General features: G+C 43.2%; 1 protein-coding gene across 5 annotated transcripts in view; it reads right to left on the reverse strand.

The window, feature by feature from the left end:
- Alpk1 (alpha kinase 1) overlaps window positions 1-2,025 on the reverse strand; it is a 103,213-nt gene extending 101,188 nt beyond the window's left edge. For 4 of the 5 annotated variants that reach the window (XM_031375449.1, XM_031375450.1, XM_031375458.1 and 1 more), the window contains exon 1: window positions 1,680-2,025. The gene's annotated coding sequence lies outside the window, so the exon portion shown is untranslated. The remainder of the gene's footprint in view (window positions 1-1,679) is intronic. The other variant, XM_031375455.1, reaches the window with a different exon arrangement.
- Window positions 2,026-8,793: the final 6,768 nt, after the last annotated feature.

Below are 8,793 nucleotides of genomic sequence, written 5' to 3' on the forward strand. Positions count from 1 at the left end.
TAATGTGAAGTAGACTTCAGTGAAAACTGTGAAGGGATTGCTGTGCAAAGAGCCAGACACAAGAAAACGACAACTACAGATTGAAAGTTCCTAACGTGAGAACCTAAAATCGAAAAGGATCCAGAACTCTAAAGTTTTTTTTTGAGCCCTGATGTAATGCCACAAGTGCAAAACTCCATACCTGACCTCACGGTATAGACAGGTCTATAAAATTACCTTCAGGTTACATGTACACACAGAAGAAATATAAGTGGATTTTGTTAGTTGGCCACCTTTGCCAAAATAACTTATTCTGTATCCAAACTCCAAAACACTTCAAGTACAAGTATTTCAAATCAGGGACATTCAATGCGAGGCCATGTTTTCAGCTGTCTACCCCTCCCCCACCCTTCACAGCCCACATGGAGGCCAGAGGACATGTAAGAATTGTATCTCTCCATCCCCATGCAGGTCCTAGGGACTGAGCCCAAGTCACGGGGCTTGATAGGAAGCACCTTTCCCCCCAGAGCCACACCTCCAGAACTAACCATAGGATGCATAATGCGTGTTAAGCTAAGCATGTGATCTAACGCTTTAGTGTAAGGGCTTGACAGGTGTCATGTAAGATCGGTAAGCATGGGTACTACGCTTCGGGGACAGTGTGACAGCAGGTTTGCAGCTTCTCCAGTCACCAATGCTCTCAAATGCTCAGGAACACCGAAGATAAAGTAAGGCGCATGGAGACGTGCGCAGACTGGAGCAGAAGCAACAAATAGACACAGGAAGCTTTGAAATATTTTTTAGCTATGCAGTCAGGCAAAGGTCAATATTGTCGTTTTTAGGAGTATTAGAAGCACAGAGTGTTATTTCAAATGCCAAGAAGCAAGTATTAGGATGGAGGTGACATTGTGTTGTGACACAGTATTCGCTCCTCTGCCCCTCCCTTTGTGCTGGTACCTGCTGTAGATACTAACATCTTCAGAGGTTTTCATTTGTGATTGTCCAGGCTAGAGTACTAACTTTCAAATGTTAAAATTTTTTAAATGATAGGACCATTTTACCTAGACACCCAAAGGAATTTAATTTTTTATGTGTGCTTTCTTTTTAACCAAATCTTGTCCACACCCAGAATTTCTGTCCCTACTTCCCAAGTGTGTTGAGTGACGTTCATACAGCTGTGTCCTGGCGAGAAATTACTAATTCCATCATACACGCGGTAGCTTCTTTGATGGCTTCCTATGTGCTCCAAACCCAGTTTCAAATGAGTAATCCCCACAATCCTCTAATGCCCTCATCAAACACTGATTTTGTGAGCAATAAGGCTAGCAGGTCTGGCAAGCTCTGTGACTAAGTTGCTATTAATATATATATGTATATATATATTAACATATTATGCTATATTATATATATATGTATATATATACATATATATATATATAAAAGGGTTCATAATTTTCCCCTCTTCACAACAGCTGAAGCTTCCTATTGTAAGTAGCCTTTCCTCTACTCTCTTCTCCCCCTGTCCCTTCTGAGGAACTTCTAGAAGCGCAAACCTTTCTTAGGGCTCCAGAGTTTCCTAAAAGCAACAGAGATGGAGGTGACACCAGCTAAGTCCACCTTTAAGGAAACTCTGCCGCCCCCAGCCTGCGAGCGTCTGCACCGCACCTCCTGCAAGTTCTCATTTGAAAGCTGATACTCACTTTTATGCCAGAGAAACACTATAGAGCAGCAGCAGCCTGACTCCGGAGATCCTTAATTCCGGTACAACCTCCCGGAAATACAGCGTTTCTCCTCAACAGCTTCTGTTTCAGGAAACGGGACTCTGAAAAGAAAAGCCCTTCCTTGCTCAGAACGTGCTTGTGTAACGCCACCGCGAGACACGCCCCGTTAGGGACTGCTGCGGGAAAGGTATTCTGGGAGTCGGGTTACTGAGTCTGGCACTGTCCACCAGGAAAACCCCAGCTTGGTCTCCAGTGCAGATAAACATATTGATACACGTGCCTCTGCGACGCCTAGTTCTCCTCTGCGCCCCAATTCCGCGGTCGACCACCGAAAGGAGACAAGGAGAGATTGTCTTTTGATGACATCAAAACAGTGTCATCCTGTTCCTGATTTCTCATTGGCGGTCTCTTCTTTCACTCTTGGATGACTCCACTCTGCCCTAGTCCGAATAAGGAGTGTCCCTGCACTTTCACAAGAAAAAGAACTTGTCTGATGACTGGTTTGTCTTTCAACGGACGAAGCAAATGAAATTGGAGACTCGAGTTTTGACAAAAATATGTCAAAAGTACACGAAAAGATGTTAAAATGTTTATCAAAAAACATTATTTATTAGAAAAGTTTTAAGAGGTCAACAATATTTTAACTTTCTCGAGCTTTGCTATGCTGAAGAAGTTTATTTAGAAAGAATAGAAATGGGTTTTCTTTTCTTTTTAAGATTTATTGCTACTATTTTGTGTGTATTATTAGTGTTTTGCCTTTGTGTGTGTCTGTGCACCACACACATTGGTGCTTGAGGAGGTGCTAAACCTCCGTGTGGGTGCTGGGAATCGAACCTGGACCTTTTATAAGGACAACAGCAACAAATGCTCTTAATCACTGAGCCAACTCTCCAGTGCAGGAATGGATTTTATTAATACCAACAGAATGCGTTTGGATAAAGCCTTTGGTACACAACCCAGAAAATGAGAACACAAATAGCTCCACACCTGGGCAACAAATGCTTTAGCCAGTTGGATGGATTCGAACTCTGCTACCCAACAAAGTGGAAGGAACCAAACAGTCAGAAGCTAGACTACCTAAAAACTAACTTCAGCTATGACTTTAGAAGTTGTTCAGCCAGCCCAAGTGATGCTGTGCTCTTTTTTAAAGATTTATTTATTTATTATATGCAAGTACACTGTAGCTATCTTCAGATACCCCAGAAGAGGGCATCAGATCTCATTACAGATGGTTGTGAGCCACCATGTGGTTGCTGGGATTTGAACTCTGGGATCTACGGAAGAGCAGTCAGTGCTCTTGACCACTGAGCCATCTCTCCAGCCTAGATGGTGTGCTCTTTTAATCCCAGTATTTAAGAGGTAGAGACAGGTAAATGTCTGTGAGTTCAAGGCCAGCATGGTCTAATTAATGAATTCTAAGACAGCCAGGACTACACAGAGAAACCCTGTCTTGAAAAACAAAAAGCAAACATGAAAAAAAAAAGTTGTTCAAGTAAGAACATAGAATTGCTATAACAAAACTTTCCATTTATTTACATAACCAGAGTTTCTCTTTTTATGTATATACTTTCTTAGAATGTTGCTGTATTGTAGCTATAGATAATGTGTATCTATTAACTAGTTTCTAAATACCATAAATCTCATTGAGAAATGCACTTTTTTAAAAATTTATTTATTATATGTAAGTACACTGTATCTGTCTTCAGACACTTCAGAAGAAGGCATCAGATCTCATTATGGATGGTTGTGAGCCACCATGTGGTTGCTGGGATTTGAACTCAAGACCTTCGAAAGAGCAGTCAGTGCTCTTAACCACTGAGCCATCTCCCCAGCCCCGAGAAATGCACTTTTAAATAACACTCTGTTATTCAATATTCATCGAATATGTAACTTTGTATTTATCCTTTAAATCAATTACAAATTAAAAATACATGGATTGTAAGAATTGAATAGGTCAGTCTTTAGAATTTTTATTCAATAATATCTGTGGCAAAGAAGAGAAATAATTTTAATATATACATTTTTATTGTATACAAATGAAGAAAACTTAAAGATATAAGAGTGAGTTTTGTACTATAAGAAAAGTCTATGAAGGAAATGGAATGGAAACAGAAACTTAGAGAGATAGAAGAATGATATAAATTTTTGGAATTGTTTAAAAAAAGACTTCATGCTTTTATAGAGAGATGTTAGGGAGTACCAAATTATTTAACATATAATTTTGCTTGGCCTTTAAAAGAATATGCATGGGCCTTGTGGCACACACTATTAATCTCAGCACTTGGGGGTGGGGCAGATGAAAGTAAGTAACTGTGAGTTCAATGCCAGCCTGGCATGTAGAATGAGTCCCAGAGGGCTATGTAGCGAGATCTGGTCCCAAGGAAAGGAAAGAGAGAAGGGATGGAAGGAAGGTAGGAAGGAAGGAAGGAAGGAAGACAAAAGGAAAGAAAGAAAGAGAGAGAAAGAAAGGAAGAAAGAAAGGAAGAAAGAAGGAAAGAGAGAAAGGAAGAAAGAGAAAGGAAGGAAAGAAAGGGAGGAAGGAGAATAAGTAGAGTTTTGTTTGGGAAAATCACACAGAGGCCATTTGTAATTTAAAGTTATAGTAAAAAATAAACATCAACTTCAGTATATGTGACCTGTAGGAGCAGGCAAGTAAAGGAAGTGTTAGAAATTATTTGACTCTGATGGAAGAATAGGAGGAAGGATTGTGGAGGAGGGGGCAAAGGTGATAGGAACTCCACAGGAAGACCAACAGAGTCAACTAGCCTGGACCCTTGGGGCTCTCAGAGTCTGAACCAACAACCAAAGAGGATACACAGGCTGGACCTAGGTCTCCCCACACATATGTAGCAGATGTGCAGCTTGATCTTCATGTGGGTCCTGAACAACTGGAGCTGGGGTTATCCCAAAAACTGTTGCCTATACATTCTTCTAGCTGGGCTACCTTGTCTGGCCTCAGTGGGAGAGGAAGTGCCTAGCCTCAGAAGAGACTTAAAGTGCCAGGGTGGGGGTATACCCAAGGGGGCCTACCCATTCAGAGGAGATGGGGAGAGAGGAATGGGGGAAGGATTGTAGAGGGGTCACCAGGAGGGGGCAGTGAGCGGGATGTAAAGTGAATAAGTAAACACATAAAGTTAATTTTTTAAAAAGAAATTATTTGAAGAGGAGTAATATTTTGGTGCCAAAAAGAAGGCAATGGATTCATAGAAATATGAGAAGACACTGAGGAGAAACCAATGTGTGAGTCATTTATCTTCAGAGTCTGGACAATAGCCACGGCTGCCTGTGATAAGCATTCCTGGCAAAATTCCCAGAGCCATAGAAACATGAGATGTGATGTTTCATTTCTAATCACAACATTGAGCTCCAGAAAGTTCCCCAAGATAACATTCGCCTGTAGAAAGTTACAAGCAAAAGCTTCCCTTACTGTAAATGCCTGAGGTATACTCTAAAAGGCAGCTCATATGATACCCTTAGAAAAACTGCCTGCCCTACCAGAACTATTCTAAAAATCTAGGTTTTATAATTTTGAATACAAAATGCTGAAGCAAGCTTCTATCGCTTATTCATTTGTGTAGACATGAGAGTGAAGAAGTCAGCTCAGGAACTTTCGAAAATTCCACCATACCCCTTCCCTCCTAGAAGAGAAGGGTCATAGAGCACATAGGTACCCCTCCCCTCCTGAAGAGACAGGCTGATTACATTCCTCAAACCACAGGGGGGACTGACCACTGACCAACTGCAGATAAGAGAAACCCAGAGAAAGTAGATACATTCCTAAGGTGGACCATTGCTCCCCTCCCCCTCCCAGCAGACAAAGGAAAGCCTTTGCCACCTCATTCCCTAAGGACCAATCAGTTTAAAAGTCATACTGTTTTGCCTATCACATTGTGCCTAGTAGCTGTTGCTCTATTCTATCCCTGAAAGTTGTATGAAAACTGGCTAAACGGGTTGCCGGAGGTGGCCACCTCTCCTTCGGGTGCAGGATGACCCCAAGGCACCAGTACAATAAATTCCTCTTGCTTTTGCATCGATCCCTAGCTCCTTGTTGTTCACTTGGGGGGGTCCCCGGTAAGCTAAGATTCATCAGAGTCTTACAACAGAAGTTTCTAGCTTGTGTCAAGTGCTATCTTAGCACTGTGGGTGCTGGTAGTACACACAAGCCATGCCCTCAAGGCCCCATGGTGGCAGGTGGATGGAGGAGGAGGGGGCCAAGAGTTAGCTGGGTATGTGGGCAGGAGTCAGCACAGACAGTGGGCGCTTTGTGCTTCATCATCAGCAAGCACTCCTGCCCACTGCACACTGGCAGGTCTTGGAAAACCTTCAGGTACATGATAATAAAGGCATACATTCTAGAAAGAAAACTTACAGTTGGAAGTTCAGATTGTGGAATATGGTAGGATTAGAAACAGAATTTCAAAGTGGTGTGGGAGTCTAGACATAGTTGATGGCAGAGCTCAATTCATCTTGATAACAGTGGAAATTAACAGACCTGGATGAGAGATATGCAAAATGGGAGTTCATGATTTAGAAGTGATTAAAAAAAAAAAAAGAAAAACAAACTGTAGGTAGAGACGAGCAGAGGGTTGGGAATGGACAAAAGAGGACACTCAGTAATATGAATACAATATTAGGACTTAGATGATTTTGTTCTTTTTCGTTCTCCTCTTCCTCCTCTCTCTCCTCCCTCCTCCCCTTCCTCCTCCTCCCCTCTTCCTCTCTCCCTCCTGCCCTTCCTCCTCCTCCTCTTCTTCCCCTTGTCCTCTTCCTCCACCTCTTCATGCTGGGAATCAAATACAGCACTTAGCACATGTCTAACAAGCCACTACCACTAAACTCGACCTAAAACAGGATTTATGAAGAAGAAGAAGAAGAAGAAGAAGAAGAAGAAGAAGAAGAAGAAGAAGAAGAAGAAGAAGAAGAAAAGAGGAATCGAGGAATCTGGTCTAAAAAGAATTTGGGGAAAGAATGCCCAGAATGGCAGAAGAAAAACAACAACAACAAATTCGTGTATCTCAAATCAAACAAAACCAGCCACACTATATGTAGTTCCTCTTCAAAGGAGGATTGGTTAAGGACTTCAGTCAGGTGACAATGGATTCAATCAAGGTCATGCCCTTGACACTAGGCCTGCCTGAAGGTGGAGCAGGTAGGAGTAGGGATGGCTTAGATATCAGTTACAGTAAATAGGAAGGGCCAGTAGAGGATGATGGAGAGGAAAATAGGTAAGGACAGGAAAGCATCCTGGCTAACTGAAGCTCCTGTCTCTAACACCTTTTAAGAATTCTCCTGGTTGGGTCCAGCCCAGCAGGCTTGCCTCCCTTTGGGTGAATCAAAGACCAATTAGAAGTCCAGTTACAATGGTGATATCTTATTCTGGTCACGGGTTTTTCTGTCTTCGTGGGAAGACAGAACGGGAGAAAAAAGAGCCAGATGAGTTACTACGATACTCTGCACACTGTCAAAAGGCAGAACCCCCAGCTAGGAGCAAGGCACCCCTGAACTGAGTCACACACAATCTGAGGAACTGACGTGGACAAAGAAGTCAGATGAGTGTGTGGGGTGCTTTCTTGAAGAGAAAGCAGGTATCAGATATCTCAAGACCAGCAAGGGCCAAGTAACTCGTCCTCATTTTTCCTATGTGGTATTACTAAAGCCAAGCATCCTCTATTACTTAAGTGAAAATACAAGGAAGCTACTTGAGATTCTTTTCATAGCTGAGCATGGTTAAGCATGCCTTTAATCCCAGCACTTGGGGGACAGAGGAAGGCTGATTTCTGTGAGTCTGAGGCCAACCTGGTCTACATAGTGAATGCAGGATTATGTAGAAAGTATAGAAACCCTGTTCTATGGGGGGGGGGGGGGGAGAAGGAATATTTTCATGAAAATGTTCCCTGAGCTTCAAATAACTGTGTTAGTCAGTGTTCTGGTGCTCTGAAGACACACTCTGACCACAGCAATTCTTATAAAAGAAAGCATTTGATTGGGGTTAGCTTATAGTCTCCAAGGTCTAGTCCATCATCATGGTGGGAAGCATGGCGACATGCTGTCAGACACGTCCCTGGGGAAGAGGTTGAGAATTCCACATCTAGATCTAGAGGCTGGGCAGTGGTGGCTCACACCTTTAATCCCAGCGCTTGGGAGACAGAGGCAGGCGGAACAGGAAGAGAGAGAGACTGATCTGGGCTTCTGAGACACCAAAGCACATCCACAGTGATACACATCCTTCAACAAGGGCACATCTACTCCAAGGCCACACCTTCTCATCCCTCTCAAGCAGTGCCACTCTCTGATGACCAAGCATTCAAGTACATGAGCCTATGGGGGCCATTCTTATTCAAACAACCACATTCTGCTCCCTGGCCCCCATAGGCTTGGGGCCATATCATAATGCATAAATGTTTTCAGTCCAACTTCAAAAGTCCTCACAGTGTGTGACAGCCTGAACACTGTATCAAAGTCTTTTGGGAGGCACAAGGAGAAAAATTGTAGACCACGTGAGGATTCAAAATAAAAAAGCAAACCACATACTTCCATCATACAGTGGCACATGCTACCTGCTACCATTTCAAAAGCAGGGGCAAAGGGCATAGTGAAGAAATACTGGACCAAAGCAAGACTGAAAACTAACAGGGTAAATGCCAAACTCGGCCTCTCTATGCCTGATATCCAAATACTCCTCAGATCTCCAACGCCTTTCAACTGTGGCAACTGCCACGTCCTTCCCCTCCCCCTCTCCTCCCCCTCTCCCTCTCCCTCCCCCACTTCTCTCTTGGGATGGTCCCACACTGGGTTTATAGCTCTTCTCAGCAGGTATCTCACAATTCTGGCATCTCCAACACCTTTGCTTCTTCACCTTCATAGCCTGGCACAACAGCCTCTCTGGGCTTCTATTCAGGACCCCCCAACACACAGCTGGCCTCAGTGGCTTTCTTTAGCAGCAGAGGGAGATTCCACAACCCCTTTCTTATGTTCTTGACTCTAAAAAATCAGAACCACCTGGCTGAAGCTGCCACATAACTAAGTATGGTAATGAGAAATTATGGGCAACCCATATCATGGGGATTGGGAGCAGTCACGGGGGGGGGGGGGG

This window comes from Mastomys coucha, unplaced genomic scaffold (assembly GCF_008632895.1).
Source record: "Mastomys coucha isolate ucsf_1 unplaced genomic scaffold, UCSF_Mcou_1 pScaffold16, whole genome shotgun sequence".
Taxonomy (NCBI): domain Eukaryota; kingdom Metazoa; phylum Chordata; class Mammalia; order Rodentia; family Muridae; genus Mastomys; species Mastomys coucha.